This window comes from Mobula birostris, chromosome 3 (assembly GCF_030028105.1).
Source record: "Mobula birostris isolate sMobBir1 chromosome 3, sMobBir1.hap1, whole genome shotgun sequence".
Classification (NCBI taxonomy): Eukaryota; Metazoa; Chordata; class Chondrichthyes; order Myliobatiformes; family Myliobatidae; genus Mobula; species Mobula birostris.
In genome coordinates this window covers 99645130-99666817 of record NC_092372.1, presented here as the reverse complement: position 1 = coordinate 99666817, position 21688 = coordinate 99645130, and positions in this window count along the sequence as shown.

Sequence of the window (21688 nt, the reverse complement as noted above, 5' to 3'; positions counted from 1 at the left end):
ACACAGCAACAATAACTGGAGTTTCTAGGAGCAATTTGAAATGTGCAGGATAGATACCTCCCAAAGAAGTAGTATTCTAAAGGCAGGATGACACAACCATGGCTGATAGGAAAAGTCAAAGCCATTCATCAAAGCAAAAGAGAGGGCATATAATAGAGCAAAAACTAAAGGAAGTTAGAGGATTAGGAAGTTTTTAAAAACCAATAGAAGGCAACTAAAAAGCCATAAGGGGTGATTTGATTAAATATGCAGGTAAGCTAGCCAATAATATCAAAGAGGATACCAAAATTTTTCTTCATATACTTAAAGAGTAAAAGAGGTGAGACTAGATAATAGACCACTGGAAAATTACGCTGGAGAGGTAGTAATGGGGGCAAGGAAATGCCTGATGAACTGAATCAATATTTTGCATTGGTCTTCACTGTTGAAGGCTCTTACAGTACATCGAAAGTTCGAGAGTGTCAGGGGGAAGAAGTGAGTGCAGTTGCTATTACTAGGGAGAAGATACTTGGGAAGCTGAAAAGTGTGACGTTAGATAGGTCATCTGGGCCATTTGAACTGTACCCCAGTGTTTGAGAGAGGTAGCTGAAGAGATTGTGGATGCATTAGTAATGATCTTTCAAGAATCATTGGATTCTGGCATGGTTACACAGGACTGGAAAATTGCAAATAACCCTCCACTCTGCAAGAAGGGAATGAGGCAGAAGAAAGGAAATTACATGTTGTTAGCTGAACCTCAGTGGTTGGGTAGATGTTGCTAAGGATGAGGTTTCGGGGTATTTGGAGGCACATGGTAAAACAGGCCAAGGTCAGCATGCTTTCTTTAAGGGAAAATCTTGCCTGACAAATCTGTTGGAATTCTTTGAGGAAATATCAAGCAGGATACACAAGGAGAATTGATGGATGCTGTGTACTTGGATTTTCAGAAGGCCTTTGACAAAGTGCTGCATATGGGGCTGCTTAGCAAAATAAAAGCCCATGCAATTACAGGAAAGATACTAGCATGGATGGAGCATTGGCTGATGGGCAGGAGGCAAAGGGTAGGAATAAAGGGGGCAATTTCTGGTTGGTTGCCAGTGACTAGTGGTGTTCCATAGGGTTGGTGTTGGGACTGCTTCTCTTTGTGTTGTATGTCAGTGATTTTGATGACAGAATTGATGGCTTTGTGGCCAAGTTTGTGGATGATACAAAGATAGGTGGAGGTGTAGGTAGTGTTGTGGACGTAGTGAGGTTGCAGAAGGACATAGACAAAATAGAAGAATGGGCAAAGAAGTTGCAGATGGAATACAGTGTCAGGAAGTACATGGTCATGCACTTTGGTAGAAGAAATAAAATAAAATTCAAAACTCTGAAGTGCAAAGGGACTTGAGAGTCCTTATTCAAGATTCCTTAAAGATTAACTTGCAGGATGAATCTGTGGTGAGGAGGCAAATGTAATATTAGCATTCATCGCAAGAGGACTAGAATATAAAAACAAGGATGTAATGCTGAGGCTTTATAAGAAATTGATGAGACCTCACTTGGAGTATTGTGAGCAGTTTTGGGCCCCTTATTTAAGAAAGGGCGTGCTGACATTGGAGAGAATCAAATGAGCTTCATGAAAATGATTCTGGGAATGAAAGACTTATCATATAAGGACCGTTTGATGGATTTGGGCCTGTACTTGCTGGAATTTAGAAGAACGAGAGGAGATCTCATTGAAACCTACTGAAAGTTGAAAGACCTAGTGGAACGGAGAGAATGTTTCCTATAGTGGGGGAGTCTAGGACCAGAGGGAACAACCTCAGAATAGAAAGACGTCTATTTAGAACAGAGGTTGGGAAGAATTCCTCTAGCTAGAGTGTGGGGAATCTGTGGAATTTGTTGCCACAGGTGGCTGTAGAGGCCAGGTCATTGGGTGTACTTAATGCAGAGGTTTTACTTAATGCAGAGGTTTATAGATTCTTGATTAGTCAGGGTGTGAGAGATTACAAGCAGAATTGGATCAGCCACGATTAAATGGCAGAGCAGATTTGATGGGCCTAATTCTGATCCTATATCATATGGTCTTAAAACATACAAAAATGAGAAAAGACAGATTGCAGTGTAGATAATTAGAAAAGAAATGAGTCTAAGGGATTTTCCACAGGCAAGTGAAATCTTTGGTCACCTACCTGTAATGCACTTCTTTCTCACTGAATGGTCCCAGCAGAATGTAGCTGAGGCTAGCAAAAATTATTATCAAGTTGAGCCTCTATGATGGTTTTGGTAGTTTCCTGCTACACTGGCTTCCAAATAAGCTACCATTTAAAATGAATATTTGCAAATGTCTGACTGTGACAAACATCCAAAAATACTCTGCAGAGAAATTAAAGCATTATTAAAGCAATTAAAATCAAAACATCTACTCATATTTGTAACTATTGAAAACAATTAATCTAAATCAATCTAAACCTAAGCTATCTTGTATAAAAAATAACTTCTGCCTTTTCCTGCCATTAATTTCAATAGGTCCACTGGATCTCAGTCAGCAGATTTTCTGGTCCAAGAGTTGAGCACCTGAGGACAGCTGCATTTTTGGACTCCTCTATGTGGAAGATCAATACTACAAGTTGCTCTCTGAAAACTGAATATATGAGGAAACATGGAAGGAAGGTATCACAGAAAACATTTCAAAGTTCAAAGTAAATTTATTATCAAAGTACTTTGTACATATATGTCTCCACGTATATCCCTAAGGTTCATTTTCCTGAAACAGGATCAAGGAAAAATCAACCAGAGGGCAGGAGACAACAAGCCGTGCAAATGAAAATATAAATAAATAACAATAAATAACTAGGACATGTGATAACAAGATAGAGACCATAAAATAAGATCATTAGTTGTGAGAACAACTCAATGGATAAGTGTACTTATCCCATTTTGTTCAAGAGCCTGATGGTTGAGGGGCAGTAACTGTTCCTGAACCTGGTGGTACAAGCCCTGAGGCTCTTGTAGCTTCTGTCTGATGGCAGCAGTGAGAAAAGAAAATGGCCTTTAATTACATCGGGAAAATCGGGATGCTTGAAAAGTGTCTTTTTCCAAAGCCATCAGTGATAATATAATGAATAGCACACTACATATTCATTTTCCATGATAGATAAAAGTTAGAATCCTGACTCTCCAAAGGAACTACACTTGAATCAAGGCCAAAAGCACTGCATAATTATCGGCACACTGGTGTGGTTACAATTGCTTCCTCATTGCTCCAAAAACTGGGGTTCGGCATTGCTTTTTATGCATTCTACCTATCACCACTAAAGTTTCCTCCATGTTGGTAAGTTGATGGAGTGCTTTAAATTGCTACCAGTGTGTAGGTAAATCTGAGGAATTTGATGGGTATGCAGGAAAGACAAAGTGGGAAGGCCTTGTTTACCATACTGAATGACTCCATTATTGTAAGCAAATTAGTGGCAATGAAGAAATAATGGCATTGAAATGAGACAGATCTCTGTCTTCTGGATCAAAGGCAGTACTTTGGAAATACTGCAGATGACCCAACAATAATCAGTCAAAATTCTTTTAATTCAGAAACTATTCCTTTAAGTTGGAAAATTACACATAAAGCCCCACCATTTAAGAAAGGAAGAGGAAGAAAACCAGGAACTAACTGTACATCAGTTCATCTAACACCTGCTGTCTGGAAATTACCAGAGTCTATAATTAATAGTTGATCAGAGAGTCACTTATAGCAACTGAAGAACCCAAAAAGGCAATTAAAACAGTAAGCAATCAGTGCCTGCAGTTGCTATTTATACATACTGAAAGGCATTTGATAAAAACAACATAGGAGGTTGTTAACTAAGAATAAAACTGAAGGAACTGAGGGAAATCTATTCTGGAATTGACCTAACAATAGAGAGGGATTTAGGCATAAAGGCCTTGTCTGATAAATGCTGAAATGGCAGGTGCATCTTGTCGCTAACCACAGGGATGCTTTAGAGGCCATTCTAATAACATTTTTTAATGAATGAGATGCTAGGATGAAAAGCCAAGTGAACAGCTTCTCCAATGACAATGAGCAAGGTGGTAACAGAAAAATCTTAAAGAACTGAATGAATGTTCAAGAATAAAATAGTCAACAGATTTCAATGTAGGTAAAGGTAAACCTGAGACCAAAAAGAATAGAGTACTTTCTCAATGGGGGGAAAAAAGCATAGGCTGAGATGGTTGGAAGAGTTTTGGCCTGTTAGATCATTAATATGTACAGGCAAAAAAAAAATCAAAAAACTTCATGAAATATCCATTCATCCCAGATATCAGGGTAACATTAGTTGGAAATATGTTGCAAATAAACAGAGACTTGAGACCACACCAGGAATGCTTTGAGCAATTCTTGGCATCACACCTTAAAAGGGATGTCTTGTCTGCAGAGGGAAAATAATTTGGACTTACCAGAATGTTATCTGAACTCCAAACAGCTCAATTATGATGCAAGATTACACAAACTGAGTTATTTTTCCTGAAAATTAGAAGGTTAGATGGCAATCTGAACAAAGTTTTCAGAATGTTCAAAGGAAAGATGGAGAGAAATTAATTCTGCTTTATGGGAAAAAGAGGATGTTGACATTGTCGGAAATCACAGCTAGACCTTTCAAGACTAAAGTTAAAAACCGGGATTAGAGTTTTTTTCCACAACAATCGCTGATGATAAAGAAATTGTCAATTTTAATTCTGATCCCTCAGGTGGCCTTACTGCTGTTAAGTCCTTTAAAGATTGGTTAGCATGGACAAGTTGGCCTGGAGCACCTGCTTCCGTTCTGTATAATTCTGTAGCTCTAATAACATTTTTCAATGCCTTTGTGAAGCAGAGAGTGAAACTACGCATACATATGAGTTATAGTTGTTTGATTGCATTCAAAGTTCTTAAATAATGTTCAAAAATTAAGCTGAAATACACCAAAAATAGTGCTTTGTTCTTTTTCTCTTACTTTGATAAATGAGGGCAAATACTTTTAAAAACATCTTCATAATTTGCAGGAAATGTGCGTGACTGTGCAGCTTTGATTGTTGCTTTTGATGCTTGAATTAGTTCTTAATAACTTTGATATGGCTGTGTGAGAGTATCTGCACTTCTAGGCTGAACTGGGCTGGCTAAATGTTCTTCTGTACTCTATACTGCATTGGCTGAAGATTATTTATAATCCCAATGGATGACATAGAACATTTAGTTTTATTCCCTTTAGGAATAGTTAGGAAATAGTAACCTGCTTGGAAATCTGAACTGTGCAGTGTTTAAAATGCTTGTTATGTTTATATAAACAAATTAAGGGCGTTCAGACTTTTAATGATATTCATTACTGGAACTCTTCCCTGTTTTCCCTTACCCAACTTCTCAGCTCCACTTAGCCTATAATATTTTTTTCCCTTTGAAAGCTTAAAAAACCTTGATTGATGTTACTACCTCTGTTGTGTAAGCAGGTTAACATTGTCTATTTTATTACACATATTTAGTTTCACTGCCATTTTCTTATGATGTGTTTGTTTGTTTGGCTGGGTTATTCCTGTGATTTAAGCTTCCTGCTGTGCAGATTGCAGGTTCCTGATAAAACAAAAAAATAATATAAAAGTAGCAGAACCTGCTATACCAAAGTAAAATAGAAAAGAAAGTGAAGAATAGATAATCCCAGTTAGCCCAGACTATAGCAAATTTTACTGTTATTCAGTACTAACTGTTCCATTTAATATCAGAGAATGCATATAATATACAACTTGAAATTTTTACTTTTCGCGGACATCCATGAAATAGAAACCCCCAAAGAATAAACGATAGAAAAACATTAGAACCCCAAAGACCCCTCCCACACACAAGCTGCAGCAAAGCATCAACTATTTCCCCCTTCCCACTAAATCCCCACCTGCCTCAGCAGAAGTTTCAGCTCCCCCACCCCCACCGTGCATGCAATGTCAAAGCCCCCAAAGAGGCCATGATCGAGAGTCCATTAAAAAAAATCCCAACATTTCAACCTCTGACAGGCTCTCTCTCTCTCCTGCCACAGTGAGTGAGGAGACCAACAGCTCACTGTTTTGACATTACAGTCTGCAGTATCACTTTATTTCAAGTTTCTCCAACTTGAGAATTCGCAGCAAACACTCTCTCAGTATATTTGTAAAATTATCTAAGCAAAACATTGAATAAATAATGATAAGCCCTCTTTGTCAATATGAAAATCTCTAGAATATGTATTAAATGTTGAAAAAACTGAAGGTTTTTGATATTTATTATAAATCTAATTCATCTATTTATATACAGAGGTATGTACAGTAATATAAATTTTAAAAGTTCTGAAACGACAAAATTTGTGTCCTCAATGCTGTGAGGCCAATGTATGCACGCATCTGTAATCTCTTGTACAATTTCTTCAGATAATTCTTGTGGGATCTGTGCCTTGCCTTGAACAAGCCCATGATTAAGGTCCCTTGTCATTGTTTTACTGGAGGTTTTAAACAGCATATTTTAAAGCGATCAATGCCTGAACTGAAGTTGTCAAAAGAGGAACTAGCTATTGCTGCACAGAGCTGTTACAAAATAACAAGATCCACAGTAATATTTACCCTCTAGTATTACTCATCATTTCAGTAGGGTTAACCATGGACCTGATGTATTAAAAAATCTGCATTCCTATTAACTCAAACCTGTAATGGTCTGTGCACAGTACTTTCCTTATTCATTTTTCAGGTTGTAGACAATACCAGTAGAAGAAGGACTAATATCCATCCCTAATGCCCATATCAAGGTGATGATGATTTCTTGAACTATTGCAGTCTTTGGTTCGACAGGCTAGGTCATTATTCCCTGGAGTATTGGAGAATGAGAGGCAACCTCACAGGAATGTTTTAAATGAACGGGGGCTTGGATAAGGTGGATGGGGACAGCCTTTTCCCTAGAAGAGGGGAATCTAGGGGACCCTAGACTTTGGGTGAGAGGGAAAGGGTTTGAAAGGGAGCTGAGGGGCAACTTCATCATGCAAAGAGTGATGAGTAAATGGAATGAACTGCCATGGCAGTAGTTGAGGCAGATACAATAGTATCATTTATGAAGAACTTGTATACGCACATGGAGAGGAGGGGCCTGAAGAGATATGGGCCAAATGCAAGTACTAGCTAGATGGACAATGTAGTCAGCATAGACTTGTGAGGTAGAAGGTCTATAGCAAAGGTACTTCTTAATGCTGTTTGGTAATGAGGTTCAGGATGTAGACCCAATAAAGTATAGTGACATATAGTATCTACTGATAAGAGAGGTGTTTAACTTGGAGGGGAAGCTGCAGAGGTGCATTCTTATACACTTTCTGACTTTGTCCTTCTGTTGGTGTTGTAGGATTTTGAGGTGATAACAGTCGCCAAAGTAAGTGTGGTGCATTTTGTAGAAGGCACACATTGCAGACATATGCAAATTGTAGCAGAGGAAATGAAAGTTTAGTGCAGTAGATAAGGTGCAACCAAATGGACTGCTTTGTCCTGATGATGTTGTGTATTGTTGGAACAGCATACTTAGGCAAGTGGAGAATTTTCCATTACATTCTCGATTTATTCCTTGTGGATGGTGAAAATACTTTGGAGTGTCCAGAGCTGAGAACTTCATGAATTGGTGAGTTAGGGCAGACCTATTGGAGGTACTGATGTAAGCTGTCCAGCCATGCCATGCTGCCTGTCTCTCCATGGAGTTCATGGACATCTGCAGTTTTCCCAAGTCAAAGGCTGAGAAATCTACCTGCTGAACCTGCCACAGATTAAAACTGATTCAAGAGTAGCATCTCCATTGAAAGGAAATGAGGAAAAGCAACTGCCCAGAGAACAAGACGTCCTTTCGTTTGTGTTAACTCTGTTTGTTAAATATGTTTAATTGTTCTTTAAAAATATTCTTCTTGTGCTTTAATAGTTCCCAGGTGCATTTTGAATGTCACAGACCATATGATCGCCAGTAGTGTGTGCCTTTGGACCACACTCAGTGCCCAGCTTCCAGCACATCAAAGACATTTACAATCCTTCAATTTTGGTGACAGCTTTGATAACTGTTGAGCATAAGGCAGCACATTACCAGCTGTCAAAGCCATTTTGTAACAAAAGCCAGCCACTTGCTCAGGGAAAGGCCTTGCACTTTACAGTGCACCCAATCTGAGACCAGGACGTGGAGCCACCAGAAGTTAAAGGTTGAAGGTAATGAGCAGATAATCAAGTATTTAATTAAAAATTAAAGGTCTGTATCTATTCTGAAATGAGATTTAAAAAAAAACATGGCCTCCCTGTTTGGTCATCTAATTTTGTGAATGATGCAAAGATGGGTTGCATCATAAATTGTGTTGTGAGAAGCATTAAATTGTAAAAAAAAATCAATATAAATTGGCAAAGCCACGGGAAATGCAGAATTAAATGGTGTACAGCTAGAAGTGGAAATCCAAATTGAGCTATGTCAATTGATCATCAAAATGTCATAGGAAAGTTCAGAAGATAATCAATAATTTAAAAGGGATATTGGCCTATATATGTTAATGACTGAAGAACAACAGAAATTATGTACAAAGCCTTGGTTAGAATAATCCTGGAACACTGGGACCAGTTCTGGGCACTATGCATTGAGAGGATACAAAGGTACAGAATACAAATACAATTTAGATTTACCAGAAGGATAGGAAGGCTTCCACTTATGCAATTATTAGGAGAGACTACAGAAATTAAAGTTGTGTTCGCTAGAGCTAAGAAGATTAAGGATGGTTTAATTTAAGTTTTCAAGATATTTAGGATAACTAATATAGTAAATAGAAACCAATGCTGCATTGATGCCGTTCGAATCTCTATGAATGAAACAGTTTTTTATCTAACAGCAAAAACATTTACAAAATAAAATGTATATCTGAAATATTCCTTTCATATTCTAGTACTGTGAGTGAAGGTGAAAATATAGCATGCCATTCTATGTTGCTTGAAAGTTGACCGTACTTATTTTACATCATTTGCCGACTGGTGGTGTAGTGGCATCCACACCAACTTCAAGGCGAGTGGTCCCAGATTCGAATCTGGCTGGCTCTTTACATGCTTTACATCCATGCTGGGTTGAGCGTCGAGCTAGAAACTCAGCCTCATAAAAAAACAGACAAAAGCTAAAGAAATGGCAAAGTTGTTGCATGCTCGCCTCAAGGCGTAGAATGGAACAACAGTTTTATATAATTATTATGGATTCACAAGACCAAGTGAGGAGAAATTTCTTCATTCAGAGGTCAGAGGTTGGTGAACATTTCAAATTCTTTGCCCTGTAAATCCATTGTATTTCAGTCATTAATTTCATTAAAACTAGAAATTAATATTTTCCGGATGTTATGGCAATCGAAAGACATGGGGACAGAACAGGAAAATAGTGCTGAGAAATTATGTTCTGTATCTCAGCAATCTTTCTCTTTCTCTTCTCTGTCCTTTTTCATCTCCCTCCATTTACTTTTCCTCCAGACAGATCAACTTCAATGAATAAACCTTCACCAGTCTCTGTCAGCCAGCCCCTCCGGTACAGTACCCCAGTCTCTCTTATCTCCACTCTACCTCAACCCTTCTTAAAATATGTTCACTTTCTAGTTTGGCTTAGCTCAGATGAAAAATCATTGGCCTGAAATGTAGTTTTTTTCTCTCTCTCTCCAGAAACACTGCCCGATCTTCTGAGTATTACCAGCATACCCCTTTATTTTCAGATTTCTAGCGCCTGCATTTTCACTTTTTTAACTCTCCAGGATTTATAGTTTCTTATTTAACAGCTGTGAAACCTGCCATTTCCCGAAGTTAATATATAAAATATATTCAAATCTTCCTGTGGTTGTGAACTGCTATGTAATGATCCATTTTGTGATTTTACAAGTTTAGCAAACAAAGCTACTAAATCAATTCAACAGATGTAATGCAATTGTCATGCCTTCACTCATTAAATACATGTGAACTCAAAACCCTAATCCCAAACAAGTTTGGTCTATATTGTAGTGAAAAGAATAACTGAACCAGCTCTAATGAGGACAATCCTTTCCACTGTGATATGTTTATATTACAGTTTTAGCCATGCGTACTTCACCAGATCAAAGACCTAGTATTCCTGTTCTCTGGACCATAGAGGCCATTAGTGAGAAAACATGTAAAGCCTTTGATTAATTTAAGATTCATTCTACTCTTGAAAGTCTGCATTCAAATATAACCCAACCAATGGCGTGAAATTTCCAAAACAGCCAAAAAATATTTTGACACAGAAATCTATCATAACTATTGACTCATCAAGCCTACTGATTTAGTTTCCCATGTTTTTCTAATGGCATATTTGTAACATTTCATAATAATTCATTTCTCAGCTGTCAGGAGTTTGATTATTTTCTTTTTGAAATGTTTTTAACACTGGAGAATTTGCGTTTGTTGGTGTTTGCATTTCCTTCCCATTTGTTTGGCATTTTGTACATTACTTTCCAGATCTGATTGGAAGAGACAATTATTATTCCACTTTAGTGAAAGAGAAGATACATAAAACATAGAACAGTACAGCACAGAAACAGGCCCTTCGGCCCACAATGTTGTGCTGAACCAGCTAAAAAGCAAATCAAAAACACCCAAACACTAATCCCTCCTACCTATACCATGTCCATATTTCTCCATCTTCCTTACATCTATATGCCTATCCAAACATCTCTTAAAAGCCTCTAATGTATTTGCCTCTACCATCATACCAGGCAGCACATTCCAGGCATCCATCACTCTGAGTAAAAAAAACTTGCTCCCACATCCCCTTTGATCCTACCCCTCTCACACCTTCAATGCATGCCCTCTGGTTTTAGACATTTCAATCCATGGGAAAAAGATACTCTGTCCACTCTATCTATGCTACTCATAATCTTGTAAACCTCTATCAGATCTCCCCTCAGCCTCTGGCACTCCACAGAAAATAACCCAAGCTTATCCAGCCTCTCATGATAGCACATGCCCTCTAAACCAGGCAGCATCCTGGTAAGTCTCTTCTGCACCCTTGCCAAAGCCTCAAAATCCTTCCTATAGTGAGTTGTCTAGACTTGTATGCAATACTCCAGATGTAGCCAAACCATATTTTATAAAGTTGCAACTTTTGGACTCAATGCCTTGATTAATAAACACTATCATTTATTAAGCACCTCAGCAACCTGTGTAGCCACTTTCAAGGAGCTATGAACTTGGATCCTCCAAGACCCAAGATCTCGTTGATCAGCAACACTGTTAACAGTGTACTGTCTCCTAGCATTTGCCCTTCTGAGGTGCAACAACTGACATTTATCTGGGTTAACTTCCATCTGCCATTTCTCAGCCATTATCTGCAATTGATCTATATCATGCTGTATTCTTTGCCAGTCTTCTACACTATCCAGAACTCCACTAATCTGGGTTTCATCTGTAAACTTATTAACCCACCCATCTACATGTTCATCCAGGTCATTTATATACATCACAAACAGCAGGTGTCCCAGTACGGATCCCTGCAGAACTCCACTAATTACCGAGCTCCAGCTCAAAAGTCCATTCAACCACTACCCTCTACCTTCAATGTAGAAGCCAGCTCTAAATCCAAACAGCCAATTTGCCATAGACCCAATGCATCTTGATCTTCTCAATTAGCCTCTCATGAGGGACCCTGTCAAACCCCTTACTCAAATCCATGTAGACAACATCCACTGCCCTTCATCAGTCTCTCCTGTCACCTTGTCAAAAAATTCATCAAGTTGGTAAAACCTGACCTGCCATGCGCAAAGCCATGCTGACTCTGCCTAATTTGGCCATGAGTTTTCAAATGCTCATATATCTTGTCACTAAGAATTTTCTCCAGCAATTTCTCCACAACTGACATGAGACTCACCAGTCTATAGTTCCCAGGATTTTCCCTTGCCCCCTTCTTAAACATAGGCACAATATTAGCCACTCACTGCTCCTCTGGGACCTCGCCTGTGGTTGCAGAGGACACAAAGATACTGATCAAGGGCCCAGCAATCTCAGCTCTTGCCTCCTTTAATAACCTGGGGTAAATTCCATCGGGGCCTGGGGACATCCACCTTAATTCTCATTAGGAGACCCAACACCACCTTCTCCTTGACCTCTGAACCCCCTAACATATTTATACACTCAGTACTGACCTCCTGGTCCTCTATATCATTTCTCTTGATAAATACTGAAGCAAAGTACTCATTAAGGACCTCACTCACATTCTCTACAGCCAATCAAATGTTCCCCCCTTTATCCTTGAGTGGTCCCACCTTCTCCCTCATTATCCTTTTGCTCTGGATGTATGTATAGAGTGCCTTGGGGTTCACCTCAATCCTACTTGCCAAAGAATTTTCATGGCCCATCTTTGCTTTCCTAATTCCCTTCTTTAGTTCTTTTCTGGCTTCTTTATACTCATGTCCTTTGTTTGATCCTGACTTCTGAAACTTTCCATACTTTTCCTTTCACTTATTATCTAAATTCATCATCTGTCTGGTCATCCAAGGTTCTCGTATCTTTCCATCACCATCCTTCCTTCTAATAGGAACGTACCTTTCCTGTACTCTGTGAAATTGAACCTCCACATGTCTGATGTGGACTTGCCAGAAAAAAAGGTGTTCCCAATTAACTCCTCTTAGTTCCTGCCTAATGCTCTCATAATTTGCCCTACTCCAGTTTAAAGCTCTCCCACAAGTACCATACCTATCCTTATCCATAGCTGTCCTGAATATTAACGAGTTGTGGTCACTGTTCCATAACTGTTCAGCCTCTGAAAAGTCAGTCACCTGGCCAAGCTCATTACCCAACACCAGGTCCATTATGGACCCTTCTCTCGAGGTCTGTTCAAATGTTGATTTAAGAAATTTTTCAAGATACACTGAACAAATTCTGTCCCATCTAAACCACTTACTCTGAGAAGGTCCCAGTTTAAATTTGGGAAGTTGAAATCCCCCATGACATCAACCCTATTATTTTTACTCATTTCCTTAATCAGATTACATACCTGTTCCTCAACGTCCCAGTGACTATTGGGGGGGGGGGGGTCTGTGGTACAATCCCATCTGTGTGATTACTCCCTTCCTATTTGAGATCCACCAAAATGGACTCTGCGTCTGAGCCCTTCCTTATCTCTCCCCTGAGAGCAGCTAGGATATTCTTCCTGGCACTCTCCTCCCCCTTTTACCTCCTCCTTTATCTTTCCTAAAACTTCAAAAACCTGCTACATTAATCACTCATTCCAGCCCCACTCTCAACTAAGTTTCAGAAATGGCTACAATATCGTAATTCCATGTATTGATCCATGCTCTAAGTTCATCACCCTTACCCATAGTACTCCTAATATTAAAATATACACACTTCAAACTATCGAGCCCATCATACCAGAAATTTTGAGTTTGCTTTTCAATACTTTCCCTGATATCTATGTTCTGCCTGATCCTTCTCTTACTGACCTGGGGCTCGTGTTCCCAGCTCTCTGCAAAACTATTTTAAACTCTCCCAAGTGGCATCAGCAAACTTCCCATCCAGGACATTGGTTCCCCTTCAGTTCCAGTGCAACCAGTCCCTCTTATACACGTCACCCCTTCCCCAGAAAAGGTTCCAATGATCCAAGAACATGAAACCTTGTCCCCTGCACCATCTCCTCAGCCATTCATTCATCTATCCTATCACCCCATTCCTACCCACACTAGCCTGCGGCACTGGGAGTAATCCAGAGATTACAACCCTGGAGGTCCTGCTCGTCAACCTCTTTCCTAACTCTATATACTCAGTACATAGGATCTCTTCCCCTTTTCTGCCTACATCAATGGTGCCAATATGCACCATGACCTCTGGCTGTTCGCCCTCCCTCTTGAGAATATCCTGCAGCCACTCTGATACATCATGGGCCCAAGCACCCTGGAGGCAACACACTGTCCTCGTGTCTCTTTTGTGGGCACAGAATCTCCTTTCTGTCCCCCTAACTCTCAAGCCTCAGAGCCAGCCACAATGCCACCAGCCTGGCTGCTGCTGCTGTGATCTGATGGGTCAACCCCCAGCAGTATCCAAAGAGGTATTGTTGCTGACAGTAATGAACACAGGGGAACCCTGCAATGACATCTTAATCCCCTTACTTCTCCTAGTAGTCACCCATCTACTGTCTGAAGCCTTGTACTCAGGGTATGACCACCTCTTCAAAAGTCTCATCTATAATAGCTTCAGCCTCCTGAATGGTCCTGAGTACATCCAACTCCAGCTTCAACTCCTTGACCCTGCACTTCATGCGCTGAAGTTGGGGTGCACTTCCTGCAGATGTAGTCATCAGGGAAACAGTCAGGTATCCTCAATTCCAACATCTGACAGGAGAAGCATTCAATCCTGACTACTCTATGCTTAAAAAGAAAGGCCTATCTCTTAACTGAGCTTCTGTCTGTTTATGCCAAAGCCTATTAAGCCAAAGCCTTCACACTCTATCAGTTGCATACTCTGACAATGGCTGCTCCTCTTGAGCCCAGCCTCCTTCTATTTGCAGCTGAGTTTAGATCACTAATGCCGACACTTCCTGTGCCTAAAAAGACTAGCTTTGCCTGAATCTATTCCTTTTATGCTCTCTTTCCTGACTTCCATAGGGCTTTGACACTGACTCTCACACTCTTTGTAACTGAATCATTGAAAAGAATCTCCCCTTGTACATCTCCAAACTCATCTTGTTCAAGACCCCTGTCTTTGGACCCTTAACTCTGTTCTTGCTAAGCTGCTGCTAATCCAGTTCCCTTCCTGGTGCTCCTGTTACTAGATGTTCCTTCTCCTCCAGACCCTGTCCTTCTTTTCTTCTACCTGCTTCTCAATAGAAAACCATCCAGGTTCCCTCAGAACCAGCCTACCTTTCCAAAGTCTTTGAATATGCAACAACTCCCAAATCCATGCCAATCTTTCCTAGAACTCCAGCTTCCTCTACATGCACAGTAATAAAAAGGCTCTTATCAAAGGCATCAATGGCCATCAACAAGACTGTGGCAAAGGTAATCTCTCTCAGCATGATCTTTCTGCAGCCTCGGACACAACAACACCGTCCTCCTCTAATCCTTCTTTACCTTCATCCTGCTTAGAGAGACATCACTCACCTGATTGTATTCTCTCTAAAAGGGTGCAAGAATCAGCAGCAATGGTTTTACTTCACACGGTAACACCATTACCTCGGGAATCCCTCATTTACAGAGGTTCCATACCCTCCTATTCATTCTCTACACACTGTGCCCAAGGAAACATACCTGTGTTTTGTTGATGGCAACTAGATCTCTCCCACCACTAGCTGACAACACTGCCATTGACTATAAAGCTTCTGACTAGTTTTCTGATATCTAATACTGTATTAACAGAAGTTCCACCCATAGCTCAATGACAGGACTAAATCCATTGTTTCAACCTTACATACAGACTCCGTTCTCCAGACACCAATTCTACCCCTGTCTCTGGCAACCACATAAAATCCCATTTGCTGTCATATTTGAACTGAAGATGAGCTTTGAATTGTGTAAGGAGCCACCCTCTTCTGTGACATCATCTGCTTCCACCCTGAATAACAAATCTGATGCTGAAACCCTGATCCATGTCTTCGTCATATCAAAATGGAAGTCAATTAGAATGTCAGTGCTTTGGGAGACCTGACAATCACTGACCAAATTTTTGCCAGCTCTTTCCTTTGGCAGGCACCAATTTCCCCTTTCTTTTCAATATTGATAACCACTGTTAACTAAGCCATCATTGGTGAGCCACATTTCTGCTAGTACCAAAGGCTCTGGGATTCTGCATTATTTACCTCCATTAATTGTATCTCTCGCTGTGATGGTACTTTTGTGAATGATGTAGCTCCCAATCAGCAACCTCCGCCCTGGTGCATGGCTTTGTTGCTATCAGACTTCACCATCCTAACAATCACCTGCCTTGTGCCTTTTGGTGCGCTCTCAATAAACCTAAACTCAAACAAGTCTCTGTTGCCCAAGTGCTGACCTACACCAAGTTCAATTCACTTGTAATCTCCATGCATGCTTACCTAATAGACAATTCAACAGAGGCAATATCTTAAAATTATGGAACTTCTTTCCAAATCCCTTAGCTTCCCCTCTCTAACCTTCTCCTATCCTGCAAATCCTCCAAGGTATCTAAACTCCTCAGAACTGGCCTTTGCTCAACAATTTAATTTGCCCTGCCTTTGGCTGCTATAATTTCAGCTGTCATCATCCTAACCTCTGCAATTCCTAAATTCAGTGTGGTTTGTTTGGTGAACGAGAGTATTTATTACCAACACTATGTCAGTGAATTGGAGGTGAGGCAGGGTGGATGACTCATAGCAACTGTCCATTGTACACCAAATGGAGTCAATTTACACAGCAAAAACAAATCTCTGGTGCCAGTGAGGATACAAACCACAGCAATTTCTCCCAATAAAAACAAGGCAATTTCTCAAAAAGTGCAATGACTGAAGGGTAGTTACATAAAAATAATGCATATAAAATGCATCTTAGTCTCTCACATTAACTTGGCTAACATGCTCATCTCTGAATCATTGATACTCAACTGTTCTGTACATGACAACTGTGGGGCATTGTGGACACAGTTCAGCACATCACAGAAAAGAACATCTCCTCCATGGACTCTGTCTATACCTCTTGCTGCCTCAGTAAAACAGCCAGCATAATCAAATAACTCCCCCACCCCCAGATTTGGTCAGAAGATACAAAATGCACACAGCTCAAGGACAGTTTCACTCCCATTGTTATAAAACTATTAGATGTTTCCCTGGTACAATAAGATGCATCCCTCAGACCCAGGTTAATTTATTTTATCACATGTGCATTGAAACATGCAGTGAAATGTACTGTGTGTATTAATAACCAAATAAGCATCTGGTAGGAGCAGCCCACAAATGTTGCCAACAGAGCAGGCTGACACTGCTTGGCAGAACACAATGAAACAGAACAACTGTAAAATAAGACCTTCCCTCCCTCCCACAATCCTCCAACCCCAGGACCGGCCTCCCAATCTACCGTGTTGTGACTTTGTCCTTACAGTTTACCAGTACTGCACTTTCTTTGTACTATATTCTGCACTCTGGTATTGTTTTACCTTGTGCTATCTCAATGCACTGTTGTAAAGAATGATCTATATGAAAAACAAGTTTTCTACTCTACTTTGGTACATGTGACAATAATAAACTCTTCTACTAATTTATTTACCAATTCATAATAAATTTTCTGAAATGTGTCGCGATTTGTTTTAGCAAACTAAACAATAAACATTGCATGTTCCCAATTTAAAATAACAAGGGCGGGGCTTTTCTGCAATAAGCGCCACAGCGCCTGCACTGTACTCAGCGAACGCCCACACCTTCTCCAGACACGATTGGTTGATGACGATATCATGAGGATTCAGTCTAGAGTGTAATTGGCCCAGTTTTGTCCAATTTACCTGCTGCATTCGTGAGGCGATGTTCGCATCCAGCAGAGGGCAGTGTCAGTACTGACTGCAAAGCAAGAGCTCTGACGCTTAGTTAAATAGTAGCAGGTTTTAAAGTTCGACGCATCATCGTTTCTTTAACTTAAAAAATAGACGTACCTTATTCTCTTTTTGCCTTATTTTGTTGCTGAGTCTCTAAAATCATCTTCTGTCACATTTTGAACCTAACTGACATCGTTTTTTTTCTGAGAACACCCACTCCAGAATTTGCTAACTTATCGTCATTTATGGTGCGCGATCACCTCACGAGCTGTTCCTAACAGCTTTATTTCTCAGTGGTATTTTTGTATTATGGTATTAGCAGTGCGTGCCCATAGCTGCCGGTCATCACACAACATTGCAACCATGATTGAACCGTTTGATCCATTCCAGTGACTTTGCGGTTTATATTTGGCATTGAGAATGCATAAGGTGGAATAATACTGTGAAATACTTTGTCAGGCCTTATTTGACCATGTCCATGTGGTTGTTAGCTGGTTTCTATCCAAGTCTTCTCTAGAATGGTGACCATTTCAGTTCCTTATCTGAAATAACTTTTAGCTTGTGTGATGATTTTCATCTATTGGTGTCAGTGATACCTTACATTTCTGACGTTGAGCTTTCAGTTTTAAAGGGAATAATTTTCAATTGCCCTACTTTAAAAGTGGAGATTTTCACTGAAGGACCAATAATTCTCCCAACTACCTTCTACGAGGGAACAGGTCGAACTCCCCCCCCCCCCAACTCTGTTGACATCCACAATTGAAAAAGGAACCACTGACTAAATTTTAGTTAGTTGTGTGCTAGTCCTGCAGCAGAACTGTTCGTGTACGTTTCAGCACCGGGTTGGCGGAGACAACCCAGTGCTGAAGTAAAATAGCAAAAAGAGTCATTGAATGAAGACAGATGATACTGAAAACGTTGCAGACCGATTAGACTCTGTTCAGCCTCATGCAATGGCCGCCCGGAGCTTCAGCCTTTCTCTTCAAATATGAATCGTCGTGTCATGCATTTCCTTCGAGTTTCGATTTTCTTGCAACTTAACAGTGTGTGCTGGGCACTTGTCCAATGCCTGGGCAGTAACTCCCTGCCCTATTAATCATCTCATACCAGAGAAGATTCTCTGAAGCAGTTAAGATTGTTCACTGACTCACGATGCAAACAATTTTTTTGAATTTCAAACATTAACCTTATTTATAATAAAGAAAGGCACACACACTGCCAAACTATGTGTGTTCATGTCCTTTGGTCAATGCATTCACTGTTGCTGATTCTTTCGCTTGTAATGTTAGCACATAGCACCATTGCAACTTGTGACCCCCGGAGTGATACTCCTCCGCTGTTTGAGAGGGATCCCCTCCCGACGGAACTATTTTTTTCTGAGGATGAGCACTTGTCAGGGTACCATTTCAGCAGCTGCATTGTCAGACTGCTCCGGATAGGGTTAGGGCTAGGGTACCCTTTTTTTTTCCAGAGTTAGACTGAGGAGGTATTGGAATCAATAACGTTAGCGCCTCTAATTTCTGATTAAGACTTGAGAAATTAATCTTCATTTTGTCGCTCTTTCAGTCGTTAGATATTCGCGCCTTCTGCTGAAGATGAGTCAAACAGTTGTGGTGGACAGAATCTTATCTTTAAACATTGAAGCAAAATGTAGTCCGCACTCAGGACCGTGAAAATCAATGGCTATTTACCAGGAATCTGAAAAGGTCAAAGTCGAGTTCATTGTCATATGTACAAGTATTTGTGTGCACAGGTGCGATGTAAAATGTACTTAGAAATATTACGCACATAGAATCAGATACACAACATCAAGAAAAAAACATTAATAAAAAATACAAGAAAAACGAAATCAAAACGTAAAAAATACAAAATGCAGTGTAGTGCAAGAGGCCAAAGTTCTGATTGGGTCTCGGCCCGAAACGCCGACTATACTCTGCCTGGCCTGCTGAGTTTCTCTAGCATTTTGTGTGTGTTGTATAGTTTTGCTATACTGAGGTAGTGTTCCGATTGGCAGGTTGGTTCAAGAAGCGAATGGGTGGAGGGAAGCAGTGCTTCTTGAACCAACTGCTGTGGGACTTCAGGCTTCCGCACGTCCTGCCCAGTGGTAGCTGCGAAAAGATATCATGGCCCAGTCAATCCGGCAAATCCGAATACTGTACTTCAACTCAATTGCGAAACCAGAGCGTCGGTCAAAGTGTGGATCAATTTATAACGAGGTTATTTTAGAGGGAAATATGTTAGGCAGGTCAATTGCAGAGGTAACGTTGTCATTTAAATAACAAATATAAAACTGGTTCAAGTCAAGTCAAGTCAAATCACTTCTTTGTCATTTCGACCGTAACTGCTGGTACAGTACACAGTAAAAACGAGACAACGTTTTTCAGGACCATGGTGCTACATGAAACAATACAAAAACTACACTGAACTACGTAAAACAACACAAAAACTACACTAGACTACAGACCTACCCAGGACCTCATAAAGTGCACAAAACAGTGCAGGCATTACAATAAATAATAAACAAGACAATAGGCACAGTAGAGGGCAGTAGGTTGGTGTCAGTCCAGGCTCTGGGTATTGAGGAGTTTGATGGCTTGGAGGAAGAAACTGTTACATAGTCTGGTCGTGAAAGCCCGAATCCTTCGGTGCCTTTTGCCATATGGCAGGAGGGAGAAGAATTTGTATGAGGGGTGTATGTGGTCCTTCATAATGCTGTTTGCTTTTCAGATGCAGCATGTGGTGTAAATGTCTGTAATGGCGGGAAGGGAGACCCCGATGATCTTCTCAGCCGACCTCACTATCCGCTGCAGGGTCTTGCGATCCGAGATGGTGCAATTTCCGAACCAGGCAGTGATGCAGCTGCTCAGGATGCTCTCAATACAACCTCTGTAGAATGTGGTGAGGATGGGGGTGGGAGATGTACTTTTCTCAGCCTTCGCAGAAAGTAGAGACGCTGCTGGGCTTTCTTGGCTATGGAGCTGGTGTTGAGGGACCAGGTGAGATTCTCGCCAGGTGAACACCAAGAAATCTGGTGCTCTTAACGATCTCTATGGAGGAGTCATCGATGTTCAGCGGAGAGTTGTCGCTCTGTGTCCTCCTGAAGTCAACAACCATCTCTTTTGTTTTGTTCACATTCAGAGACAGGTTGTTGGCTCTACACCATTCCATTAAGTGTAAAATCAGATTAAGACTGTCAATTCTTGGCTAGTGCTCTTCTTTTGGAATTTTGTGAAATGTCCTGGGGAAACTGGCATAGCATAAATCTGATGGCAGATCAGTTAAATAGTAAATACAGGAAATAGCCACAAAGCAGCATTGTACCTTTCTAAGTGTCCCGCAATGGATGAGAAGATTAGAGCAGTGTAACTTCGACCACCGCAACGTAAACTCTTCTCAGGTATTCTCTTTCCTACTTGAGTTTAGACTTTAATGGCGCTCTGAATGCATCTTGTACTGAAGTGGACATACCTCATTGAATACTATGAATTGATCCTGATATGCACTCTCCAATCTGAGTTTTAGCTACCCTCTCTGTGGATGCCTTAGCCGCGTTCATAGAAACACTAGTTACTCCACAACAAAGAGTCTATGCATCGTTTTTGTTTTGGTTATAAATAAATTCAAAGGACGAAATATTTCCCATTTAAAACAAATCTGATGTTCATTTCGATTAATGAAATAAACATCATAGAGATGTTGCCATTCGATGCTTACGGGACATCATTAGTTACTCATGGACACTCATGAAAGAGCATATATAAAGTCTTCTTCCTATCTTTCTTTGATGTGTGAGGGGTTTGTGGTGCTGTGTCCAGGTCGGGAGCTCTACAGGATGTGTCCGTTTAACTTCATTCACCGAATAGGAGGCAGATCACACACTCGAAGCCCTGAATAAGCCACACGATTCTCCGTGCATATCAGAATCAGCTTTGTCGATTATTTTTTTTTCCTCTTAATCTACGCTGTTATTTATAGGATGAGTCGGAGAGGGTTTAGATTGTATTAACTGTCAATAATCTCACGGGGAGCAGTGGAGGTGGTTCTTTTGTTAAAGAGAAATGACAACCTACATAACGCGTTATTTGTGAAATGTAAGCCTGCACTCCGCGTTAGCGCTGTGCACGTTTAACTCAGGGACGTGATTAGGGAGCGAGGGCGAGTTAACTGCCTCTTGCAGAATTAGCGAATAAAAAATCGCCCAAAATAATGTTCGTAATGCGCATTC